Source organism: Lichenostomus cassidix, chromosome 1Aa (genome assembly GCF_008360975.1).
Source record: "Lichenostomus cassidix isolate B80296 chromosome 1Aa, HeHo_3.0, whole genome shotgun sequence".
NCBI lineage: Eukaryota > Metazoa > Chordata > Aves > Passeriformes > Meliphagidae > Lichenostomus > Lichenostomus cassidix.
The window spans coordinates 56,854,125-56,865,309 of NC_139480.1; the positions used below are offsets into that span (position 1 = coordinate 56,854,125).

The window sequence follows — 11,185 nt, forward strand, 5'->3', positions numbered from 1 at the left end:
GGGTGAGCACTTCACTGAGACAACAAGAAACCTTCAGCTAAACATTTACAAAGTTCCTATCCAGTAATTGCCTTTCAAAAAGATTTCACCATGAGCAGGGAACATCTAACCGGGGAGGAAGTTTGTTTTTACAAGCTGTTGAATGTGATAGGGTGTTTTTCTTTAAATCATAAATCTGCTGACTTTTGTGGAACCTTTTGGAAACTATGAAACATGCAATTGTTTCAGTGAGGGGTTTGTTGAAAAATGCCTGATGGTTATCTTTAAATTATTAGTTTAACTAAACAGGAGAAGTTGAATAGCTATAGATGGATAGGTACTTTACAGGGAAACACGGTTGTATCTGCACCATTCATCTACAGCTCTCAGATCTCCTCAAAGCCCAACAAATAAAGGTGCTCTGGGCATCACTAGTTAACAGCAAGGGATTTAAATGCATTTAAGAAACCATACTACGAGGAATCACTGCAAGTACAGGGTTAATATAAGCCCCTTGTCGGGTCCAAAACCTATGCAGTGAATAATAGCTTTGGCTTATCATTAGAAAAGCAATTCAGTGCTTGTCTCTGACTCCTAATATCCCTTAAATGGTGACAGCAAGACCACAAATGCCTTGAGCTTTTGATTGTTTAATAGCAGTCTTATGTAAAGGAAAAGTGGATACAGACTTAAGGAGAAAGGGACAGTGGATCTAAAGGGCATGCATGACTTTTTTCCCCCTGCATGTCATAAGAGTTTTCTTCAGTGTTACTGCTGGGATCAGGGGTTTTTTTCTCCTGAAGGATAAAATTCACATCATAAGAAAGATTCAGCAGAGGAACACATTACAGCCTCACAACTCTACATAAATCCAAAGCGTTAAATTTTATCTTCACCTTCAATTATTCCTATTATCAATTAAGCCAAAGAAATAACAATCACTAACCAGCCCTTATCTGACATTAGCATGTACCCAGCTTAACGTGCTTTATAAGCAGGAGCTTTGGCTCACAGCTGCTGAGGAACAGGCAGGCTGCATTTATGCTCCTTTTACTGACACAGAAGCTAAAGCAAAAGGGAAATTGTACCCCTGCTGATAATCCCCCTCAAACTCCAAAGGAACATTATCAGAGATCTGAGAAGGGAAGAAAAGCTGGGAAGGTGAAGGACAGTAAAGGTAAGACTGTGGGGTTTAATAAACCTCCCTGAAAGTGTGCAAAGGACTCTGAGATAAGCAGAGAAAAAGACACGTCACAAAGGGGTTATTCCTTTTTTTTTCAGAGAGCAGTCAGGTTGGGAAATCACACTTTGTGCTTTTCAGAAGAAAAAAATGAAGCTCAGTTCTGATTAAAGAAAATGAGTAGAAACTTGAATTTCATTTCAGAGTTGCCCCTTTTCTATGCAGATGAGCACAATGCTTATCTGTATTGTAAATTCATGCTAACAGATGAGAAAACTCAGGCTGAGCATGCCAAGGGCAGTTCCTGTAGGGAACAGCATGCAAAGGCCTCATAACTATCATCAGATCTGATCAATTTGAAGCCTCCAGCCCAACCACAGCAGGGTCATGTGAGGAGGCTGACAGTATCAGCCCAGGACAAGAACTGAATGGATGCCTCGGGATCTGCAGTGACAGCCTTTTGCCTGTTTGCTTGTCACACCTATAACATTCAGTTTCATCTCAATACAGATGGAAAATATCCTTCTCAAGACAAATAATCTGCCATTTCCCAGGCAACTCTTACCGTCAGTCACACACTGAAATAAACATTTATTAGTATCTACTAATGCTATTCCCAAATGACGTTTTATGAACTTTGGTATAAACTCTATTATTTTCAGCGTAGGCCAGCAATAAGTTCAAACTAGATGGATATTCAATGAATAATTTTATGATGTGACAAAAACAGTATGTTGTAATTAGTCAAATGAGTTCCTGTGAAGTGACCTGAAACTCTATCCAGGATTTATAATTTCTGTAAGTTGGCAGTGGTAGGAGTCAGCTGAAAAATATGAAACAATTGAATGCTTTTGTTAAAAACATTTAACACTATATTTTTCATTTCAATTAAACAATCTAGCTATAAATTTTCTACAGGAGGCATTATTTCCCACACAGTCCAGAAACAACCTCTGGGACTTAATTTCCCTCCAGACAAAGCATGAATTCTTTTGCAGTGTACGTGAATATCTGTGTGTGAGAGTGCTGTTTATAATGCAATAGATTGTTTAGCCTCCTGCAGTTTACAAATAATAGAAGGAAGTTCTTTTGCTTCACTACAATGGCATCTTTCTGCAGTAGAGAAATAAACCTATTTACAATTTGAAGTAGGGGCCAGCATTTCATTAACTACTTTCTCAGACCAGGACCAGGAACATTTACGGAGTTTTAAAAAATGGTGTCATGTCATGGAAGTGTCTTAATAATGAATCTAAATATTTCTAAATGGTAAAGAGATTGTGTCTGAGACAATGGTTTTATTCAATGTGGTGACCGTGAGTGTATTTCAGTATTAGTGCTACAGGTGGAAGGTGAAAATCATCATAAGGAAATAGACAGCCAATTGTTCAGTTTTTACTGCTTCTCACTTGCTGCCACCTATGGCAAAGCTCCTCAGTAAAAGAGGATATTATTGTGCTAAACGCAAGGACTGGGTCACAGGGTTCAGCTTCTGGCTCTGTCCCAGGGTTAATTGGTGACTTCAGAGTGTTTATCATAACTCCATTAGCAAAATGGTGACATTAACATTTCTACCCTTCTTTCTTTCTTTGTTTAGATTGCCAGCTCTTCCCAGCAGAGTGTTCCAGAGAAAAGACTTCTGTTAACATACCTAGAATTTCTTTTAAAAGCTGAGAGAAGTGGGAAAGGACTGGCTACAAAGTCAGGATGAAACTCCTCGTAAATACAATTTTTCCTAAATTTTCTTGCTCACCTATCAGAATACAGAAAAATTATGCAAAAACCTCTGCAAATCTTGCTAATGAAAAAACAATAATGACAATTTTAAAAGGATCACTTTCCCTGGGAGAAAGTATTAAAATTAACATGCCAATTCTGATACATTTTCAACAGGAAAAAATTTCAAATGAAACATTAGTTTCTTATGGCTTGGCATCCCCATTTCACTTTCCTAAAGAAAGCACATAGCTTAAACTCTGCAATTTTGATCCCTTTTATGCCACCACTCTTTAAAATACTATTATATTACATACAATACTATGTTTAAAAAAATATAATTTAAAAAAAACCATGATTTTTTTGTCATTTGGGGTATTTCTGCAATTTCACATTTCCCACCAGAAATTCTGTTTACTGGCCAAGATTTTAGCTTAACTTTGGCCCATGAGTACCAAACAATGGAAGACTTGAGGAACTGATAATTTGAGGACTGAAAAGTGAGAGAAGACTAACAAAACAATCCACAAAAAGATCCCAAACAAAAACTGCACTATAAATATATTGAGACATATGCAAATTTCCTGCATAACTGTCACTAATTCTTCTTGTTAAAGGCCTGCTGTGGATATTTGGGAATAGTGAAAGAGTATCCCTCAGTGTGAAGGTTCTTGGCAGAGAGCACAAACCCTGTGTGGAGGGAAAACAACAACGTTCAAGCCCTGTTAATGGTATGTGGACATCACCATTTTTTCACATTGGTGTGACCACTGTGTTATCACCTACCCATGTCAGATGAAAACTTTCCCAGGACATTGCTGCAACAAGGAATTACAGAAATGATGAAGGCACAGTCATAAATCCAGGCAGGGAACAACACTCTGCTCCTTTCCTAGCAGCTGTCAGAACCAACTGTTGGAGCAGATGAAATGTAAACTGCAGCTCTGTCACACATACTTTTGAGATGTGATGTCCTGACCAAAGAAAGATACAAATTTGTTTATCTTAAGAAAGAGACAAGAACACTGACCTTGAAGATCAGATCAAGTATAAAGTGGCCTAAAATAACAAACAAAATGTGTGTCATATCTCCAAGATTCATTCCTCAAGTTTACACACGAAATTCATAAGTGATTCTCGAGAGGCTGATCCTGTGAAATGCTCTTGAGAACTCAGAGGTCAAGAAACTGGCAGTGGAATTTTGGATGCTCAGCACCTTCCAGGATCACTCTGATGGGAAAAAAAAGAAAACCAAAATGCCCAGTTAGATTATAATCAAAGGGATTAATACTGATGGCAGGATGATGCTCTATCTTGCTTTTAATAGACTTATTTCTGGAAAAAGAAAGACTTGCCCTCAGTTGAGGAGGGCAAGGCTAGGAAACACTTAAACAAACTGGGCACACACAAATCCATGGGATCTGATGGGATGCAGCCATGAGAGCTGAGGGAGTTGGCTGACAGCCTCGTTTGATAATCTCCCAAAGGCCAATGGCAATTGGAAGAGCTTCCTTAGGAATGGAAGAAACCAAATGTCACCTCTATCTTCAAGAAGAGCAAGAAGGAGAATCTAAAGAACTATAAGTTGTTCAACTTTACCTCCTTCCCTGGGAAGCTGGAGAGACAAATAATCCTGGAATCCTTTTTCAGAACAATGAAGGATATAAAGGTTATCAGGAGCAGTCAAGATGAATTTCCACATCACGCCTGACCAAACTGATGTCCTGACCAGCTCGGTGGATGACAGGAGAGCAGAGGGTAGTATTTACCTGGCTGTAGCAAGGCCTTTGACACTCTCTCCCATAACATTCCCATGGATAAATAGTTTAAGGCTAGGTAAGCAACAGGGAGGGGGATTGAAAACCTGCTGAATGCTGAGCCCAGAAAAGTGCCATCAGCCCAGAAAGTCCAGCTGGAAGCCAGTCACAATGGTGCATCTCATGGGCTGATACCCTGTTCTTACCATCTAACCCCTTCTTTAATGTCCTGGAAAATGGGACAGAGTACATCTGCCATGAGTTTACAGATCACATGAAAATTAGAGGGGTGAGGTATATACAAGATAGTTACATTGGTGTTCAGAGGGACTTGAGCAGGTTTTGAATATATTGAAAACCTGACTACATCGGCATCAGGGTGGGCAACCTGCTCTAGGTGTCCCTTCTTGGCCTTTTCTAACTTTGCTGAGTCTGTGGCTCTTTAATCTGAGATAAGTTTGAATGTAAAATCCAGCTACAAACAAACAAACAAACAATCAACAACAAAATCCCAGATGACAGGGAAAGCAAAAAAATCAATGAGAATACCTTATTCTTCTAAATTGTCTGCAAGGTCCAGGCAAGTAATGTCTATTTGCTGAAGTATTTTCCTGGTGGGTTTTCTTTTAATGTATTTATTCCAGCCAGCTTGGTCATCCTGCCACATCCAGCTCCTAAGTAAAAGTGTGCATCTGCAATTCATTAGTGCAAATTTTAATCCCAAACTTAAACACTAATGCAAAACAAATTTTAAATCCTGCTTCCACAAGCAGTTTCTCTAGAAACATGGGACTAGAATTAAGTTTGCATAGTCATGGATATAACACCTTAGAGATTGTGATCAGTCGTAGACCATAAACACAGCTTGAATTCCAGAGCTTTAAGATTAAAACAGCTGACGTTGAGAAAATAGAATTCATCCCAAGTAGAGGTAGCTTTCTATGCCTTTAGGAAAAAACTCCATCAGAGCTGGTTTTGTCTATTACTTACACTTTATAAAGCTGTAGATGCAGTAACAAATAATAATTAATTACTAATATTACTTGATCTGCTGCCATACTAGGCACTAATATTTTTATGCATATTATTGTACATTTTCATACCTACAGAAGTTATGTGACTCAACTCAGCCTCACACAAACAATGGCAAATCTACACTAGCAGCAGCTCACGTCTAGTCTAAGAAGCCACATCTATTTTTTTTAACTTCTTTAACAAATCAGTGTCATGATCACTGGATAACAAAGACTGGATTATATCTGTACCTGCAGTGTTCTCTGCTTAATTGTAATTAAATTTGTAATGTAAATTAATTAAATTGTAATTAATTGTAATTAAAGTTCAGAGACCTTTCCAAACATCTGCACTCACTACAAGGTGTACCTTAAGTTAGGTAAAATGTATCCCTATAAAAAGAAAATTCATTTTTTCAAGATTTATGAGGCACTTACAGTCCTAAGGTTTGTGCTAAGCCCCTGCACAGGTGTGTGTTTGACCCTTGGTCTGCTTAAGGGTGGGTGTTATAATTCAGGAGCCACATGTCAGTGGTGAATTCAATTTAAGGCCTTATTTCCCTTGAAATCAATGGCAAAGTAAAATGAGCTATCTATTTTTTTTTAACTTATAGAAAAATCACATTTGGTCTTGTTGCAGACAAAGTGGAAGAAAAGATAAAGAATGCTTTTTTTCCATTGGAGGTTCCTTGGTATGATTATCAATGGCATAAGAAAGAGAGATGCACATGAAAAAAAACAGTGCATGGCAAGTTTTTGAGATTTTTAGATCAAGGAGTGCAAGCTCTGTATAAGTCATTCCATAGCCTCTGTTTTGAGGGGTACTAAACTTGCATATCTGCTTCACATTTCACATCCTATAATTCTACACTATAAGAATTCAGCACACAGGAAAGGAGTCACAATGAGAGAAGGGAACAGTGCTCAACGATTTCATTAGTATTGTGTTGATTTGATTTATGGAAGGCAATACAAAACCACATGTTCTGCTCATCAGTTCACAAAGGAAATAAGCAGTAAACCTGAACCACTGCTTTGTCAAAACCAAAAATCGAATGACAGAGGCACAAGAGTTTCGCAGTATAAAATGTTTGTAATGGAACTTGTGAATTTCCAAAGATATTAGTTTGCACATATTCCAAACAGAGACTCCACAGGAAGAGATACACCTTCCATCTTCAAAAATTTTCTATGATGAGACAAAAGCAACAGACTGCAAGGATCTATAGATTTCTGGGTAGAAAACATTCACTTGTAGCATTAAATCAGAATAATTAGCACAGAAATTCTTACTGAGACCAGTCTGGCAAACTGGGTTGTTGCAAATATATTTGTCCATTCATTCCCTAATAGCATAGAATTTGCCTCCTGAAATAATACCCTAAAAAGATTGAGTTTGAAAATGTAGCCTCTAATTCACTTATCACATTTTTCATTTAAAAAAAAAAAAAAGAAGGAAGTGGAAAACTGGACATGATTACTCGCTCTATCTTCTCTGGGTAATCAGGCTGACATATTACACAGCACAAAGGATCAGGAATTGCTTGTAGGGATTTAACTTTACACAGAAAGAAATAGTTAATCAGTATCATTTATCTTGTGGGAGAGAACAGTTAACTGTACACTTAATTCTAAACCAACACAAACCTCTATTGTGTTTTTATAACAAAGTGTACAAAAAACACACCACAAAGTTCAGGCAAAGACGTCAGCAGAACCACAGAGGTGTTATGTGCAATAGATCTGAAAATCAGGGAAGCTGAGAGCAGATTAAGCCTGTACTGAAGGAATTTTCTCAGAACTTATAGTCCAACTTTGAGTTGATCTAACAGTACAGCTGGTCAGAACTGATATAAAGTTCAAGGAAAACTGAGATATATTATAGAAAAGTTATTATTATGAATCCTATATTTTGAATGCATTTGTTGCTTCCAAAAGGAAACAAGTGATAGTTCAGGAACCATCCTAAAAAGTTTTGCTGGTAAGTATCTAAAGAGGCACCAAAAAAATCCTTACAGCACCTGGAAGAGTTGCAAGTGCTATTAGAACTGTGTGTCAGGTACAGTCAGTCCTACCGCTAATTTTTTTTCAAACCTTGAGTTAATGCTTAATTAATTTCAAACCTTGAGTTAATAAACCTTGCTTAATGCTTAATTTTTAATATATTTAGCCTTCTACTCCAAAAGATTCTAGTGTTTCTCTAATAATGTTTAACATCTCCTAGAAGGGAGTTCTACAGATGTAGGTAAGCTGTAATGAAGTAAAGACAGTGCCTTATTACAACAGAAAGCAGGGGCTGACTCCTACAAAAAAAAAAATGGACCCCAGGAACAAGACCTCTCAGTTCTAACACATTTATATTCAATGCTGGCGGTCTACAGAACATTTGTAAGGCACACAAAAGAGCCACAAATAATTCGTCTAAGTTCTGCACGTTTTTACCTCCACCATCAACTAAAATTTTAAAAGCTGACAATTGAAGAAGATTTAAAAATAGTTGGCTCCTTTTTGACTTTCTAAGTTATGGTGGCTTTTTTTTTAATGATCAATATTAAACTGCACAAAAAAGCTGATGTCTATCTGTTAAATCATTAGTTTAACTCCCAAATTTGGGGAAAAAAGTGTTTTATTTCTAGGACTTGATATAAAACTGAGCTAAATAAATATCTGCAAAGCACATAAAGGCAAATCTTTCAGACTGTTTAAGTTTACTGAGAGGAGAGAGAGACTTTCAGAATGAACCGTGACCAGCTGGCAAAAAACATATTCATTGTACTTGTGATTGGAAGATCTGGATTGAAGGCTATTTCTCTTCTCAGATGAGCAGAGACAAGATCAACTGCCTACTTGTAAGGAAAGAGAGAAGAGTCACAGTTCACAGCAGCTGTGAGCACAGACCTTGAAGACTTGTGCCTATTTAAGCTAAGAGCCTCATAAGTTTAAATGAGGTGCCTTAACATCTGACTACAGCAGACACAAGGGTATAGGGGGGAACCATAGCCTGTACAATTCAGTATGTTCAAAGACACCCAAAATCCCAAGGAAATGTACCGTGGTGTGTTTCATGGAAGTGTCACTGCTCTAGCAGTGTAGAAGCTTGTAAAAGAAAGTCTATACGTCAACAATCAGAAAAAAGCTCTACTCAAGTCAGCCTCAATGGTAAATCCTCCAGCTCAAAGCCCCACTGAAATCATGGACAAATGGTATTGTTAAATTGAAATTACTGTTGGACATGGTGGTCAATTATTCCCCAGCTTCACAGTAGATTAAAGCTTTCCAGTGAAACTGCTCTTTCTACAAAAGAGATGCTAGGAACATGCATTGTGCTGTTTAAATTCTATTGAAATTGATGCCAAGAAAAACAGTTGTGCCTGCCTGACATTGGAGATAATTTGGCAAGTTACCGAAAAGTTTTACTGTGTGCCCCAATTTATTGCTGTGTATACAAAGCCATCCCATAAGCCAAAAGCTATGTTAAACTAAAACAAGTTTGTATTTTCTGCAGAAGAATAAAAGGTGACAAGGAATGAGTACATTTTTCAGTATCAAAGCATATGATGAGAAACTATTTTCTACCAGAGTACAACCATCGGAATGCTTTTGTGGTAGAGAACTTTTGTTTTGGTAAGTTTTAAAGCCTGTAGGTCATCTGGAGACTGTTTCCAGCTCAGGAAGTTTTTGAGCATGTGGTTAGACCACAAAGTGATCTAAAACACTTTAAGAAAATGTGGTTTCTTTTTCCTCCTAAATTTCTTTATGTCACATTTGTCAACAAACACATCACGGCACAAATGGCATGTGATCCCACAGCAAACTGCCTTTCAGAGCTGAGATTCTGCCTGCTGAGTTTGTCTAAGACTCCCCTAAACCCCATAATCTTCTTGATGGCCAACACATACCTCATCATGAACCTACCTAAGATTGATTACCATACCACTCTGAAACAGTGTTATTAACCTAAGGGTCAAGGAAGCAAAAAAGGCAGGGCATTGTTTCATACAGTTCAAAATCATTGAATCCTTAACTCTCCCACCAGCAGAGAGATGCCAGGATTTTTTCATTAACACAAGGAAAAGTAGAATATTTGGTACTGCAGACAGTGTGAGGGGATTTTTTATTTATCCACTGACCAGAACACCTGAACTGCTCTAGGAAAAATTATCAGTGTTCTAAGCATCATAAGAAGCAGAAAGTGAGGAAACATATCCTCTGTTGTCAAAACAATTTGGACCTCAGAAATATTCTATAATCACTATCCCTGGTGAAAATCCATTTTGCTGAACTCAGCTATTCCCAAATTGCGATCAGGGCTTCAAAAAATTATGGGATTGAAAAATGGCAAGACTGCAAGAAAAGCAGCCCTGAATACTGAGGTCATGGAAGCTGGCATTACCGGTGTTGATGTATTGCTCTCAGTCTGAGGGAGGGCAGGCGGGATGAAGTCCCTGCTGCCGTGATCACCATCTGCTTCAGCTTGTGAGATCAAGTCTTCTCTACAATTAACTCCTCTATGAGAAGGAAAAAAGATTAAAAATGACTTGTCATTGAGCTGTAACATTAAAACTAGTGATGTTATATTTTGAAGCACAAATAAGATTTCTTTCCAATAATAGATAAACAGAACAATGTTAATTTGTCTTTGCATATCTATTTATACCTATAAGGTATATATGCATTATCTATTGCTTCTCATAAAGACTCAAATTAATGATAGATTTACTTTATACAATGCAACTTAATTTTCTCCATAAAAGAAATTTGCTTAGGATGATGGAAGTTACCAAACTCAGCTGTCCATACAATCCAAATATAGAGTATTAAAAATTTGCTTATTTGAAACAAAGAGAAAATAAAACACCATCAGTTCACAGAAACAGAAAACACAGGCACTGAATACACAAATGTATTTTACATCTAACCAGCTGTATAATAATTTGATGAATCCCAGATGGTGCAGTGAAGTAAGGCAAGAGCATAAGTATGCAACTTATTTGAAACAGATATATATTACTTAAATTAATTCCTGTAATAACAGTGAAATGGACAGGTTACAAGTTTCAGCCTGAATTTCCTACATACACCAGAAACCATAGCCCTGTCAGTAAGCCACCTCAGTGGTCAAAAATGAAAAGTGCTCTGATATTTACTGTGAGAAAGTAAGACTTTCCCAGATAGCTTACAAGAAAAGAAATACCTCTACTTTTCTTCTAAAGTACATCAGTCATAAAGGGTCCTGAAGGAGGAGCTGAACTCCTGTTTTCACTCAGGACACTGTGAGAACTTTCACAGAGTAATCTTCACATTGGAGGTATGTAAACAATCGAATCCATAAACCACTCCAGACCTGCCAGGACTACATGGCACAGCAAAAGGTATGGGTAAGGTTGGTCAGAGATTCACTCCCACTTAAAGCCTGGTCCAGCAGCAATAAGGCAGGGCAATGGTAAATAGGAAAACATGGAGAGTGGGAATGGGGAAGAAAGGACATCAGAATACTGAGAAGGGAAATGCTCCAGATTTTCTCCACGTGACAAAACTCA

At 37.7% G+C, this 11,185-nt stretch overlaps 1 long non-coding RNA gene across 1 annotated transcript; it reads left to right on the top strand.

The window, feature by feature from the left end:
- Positions 1-922: 922 nt before the first annotated feature.
- On the top strand, positions 923-6,215 carry LOC146443954 (uncharacterized). Its single transcript, XR_014849381.1, has 4 exons — positions 923-1,156; positions 2,757-2,878; positions 3,493-5,936; positions 5,980-6,215. It is a non-coding gene; the product is annotated as an uncharacterized LOC146443954 (long non-coding RNA).
- The last annotated feature ends 4,970 nt before the right edge of the window (positions 6,216-11,185 follow it).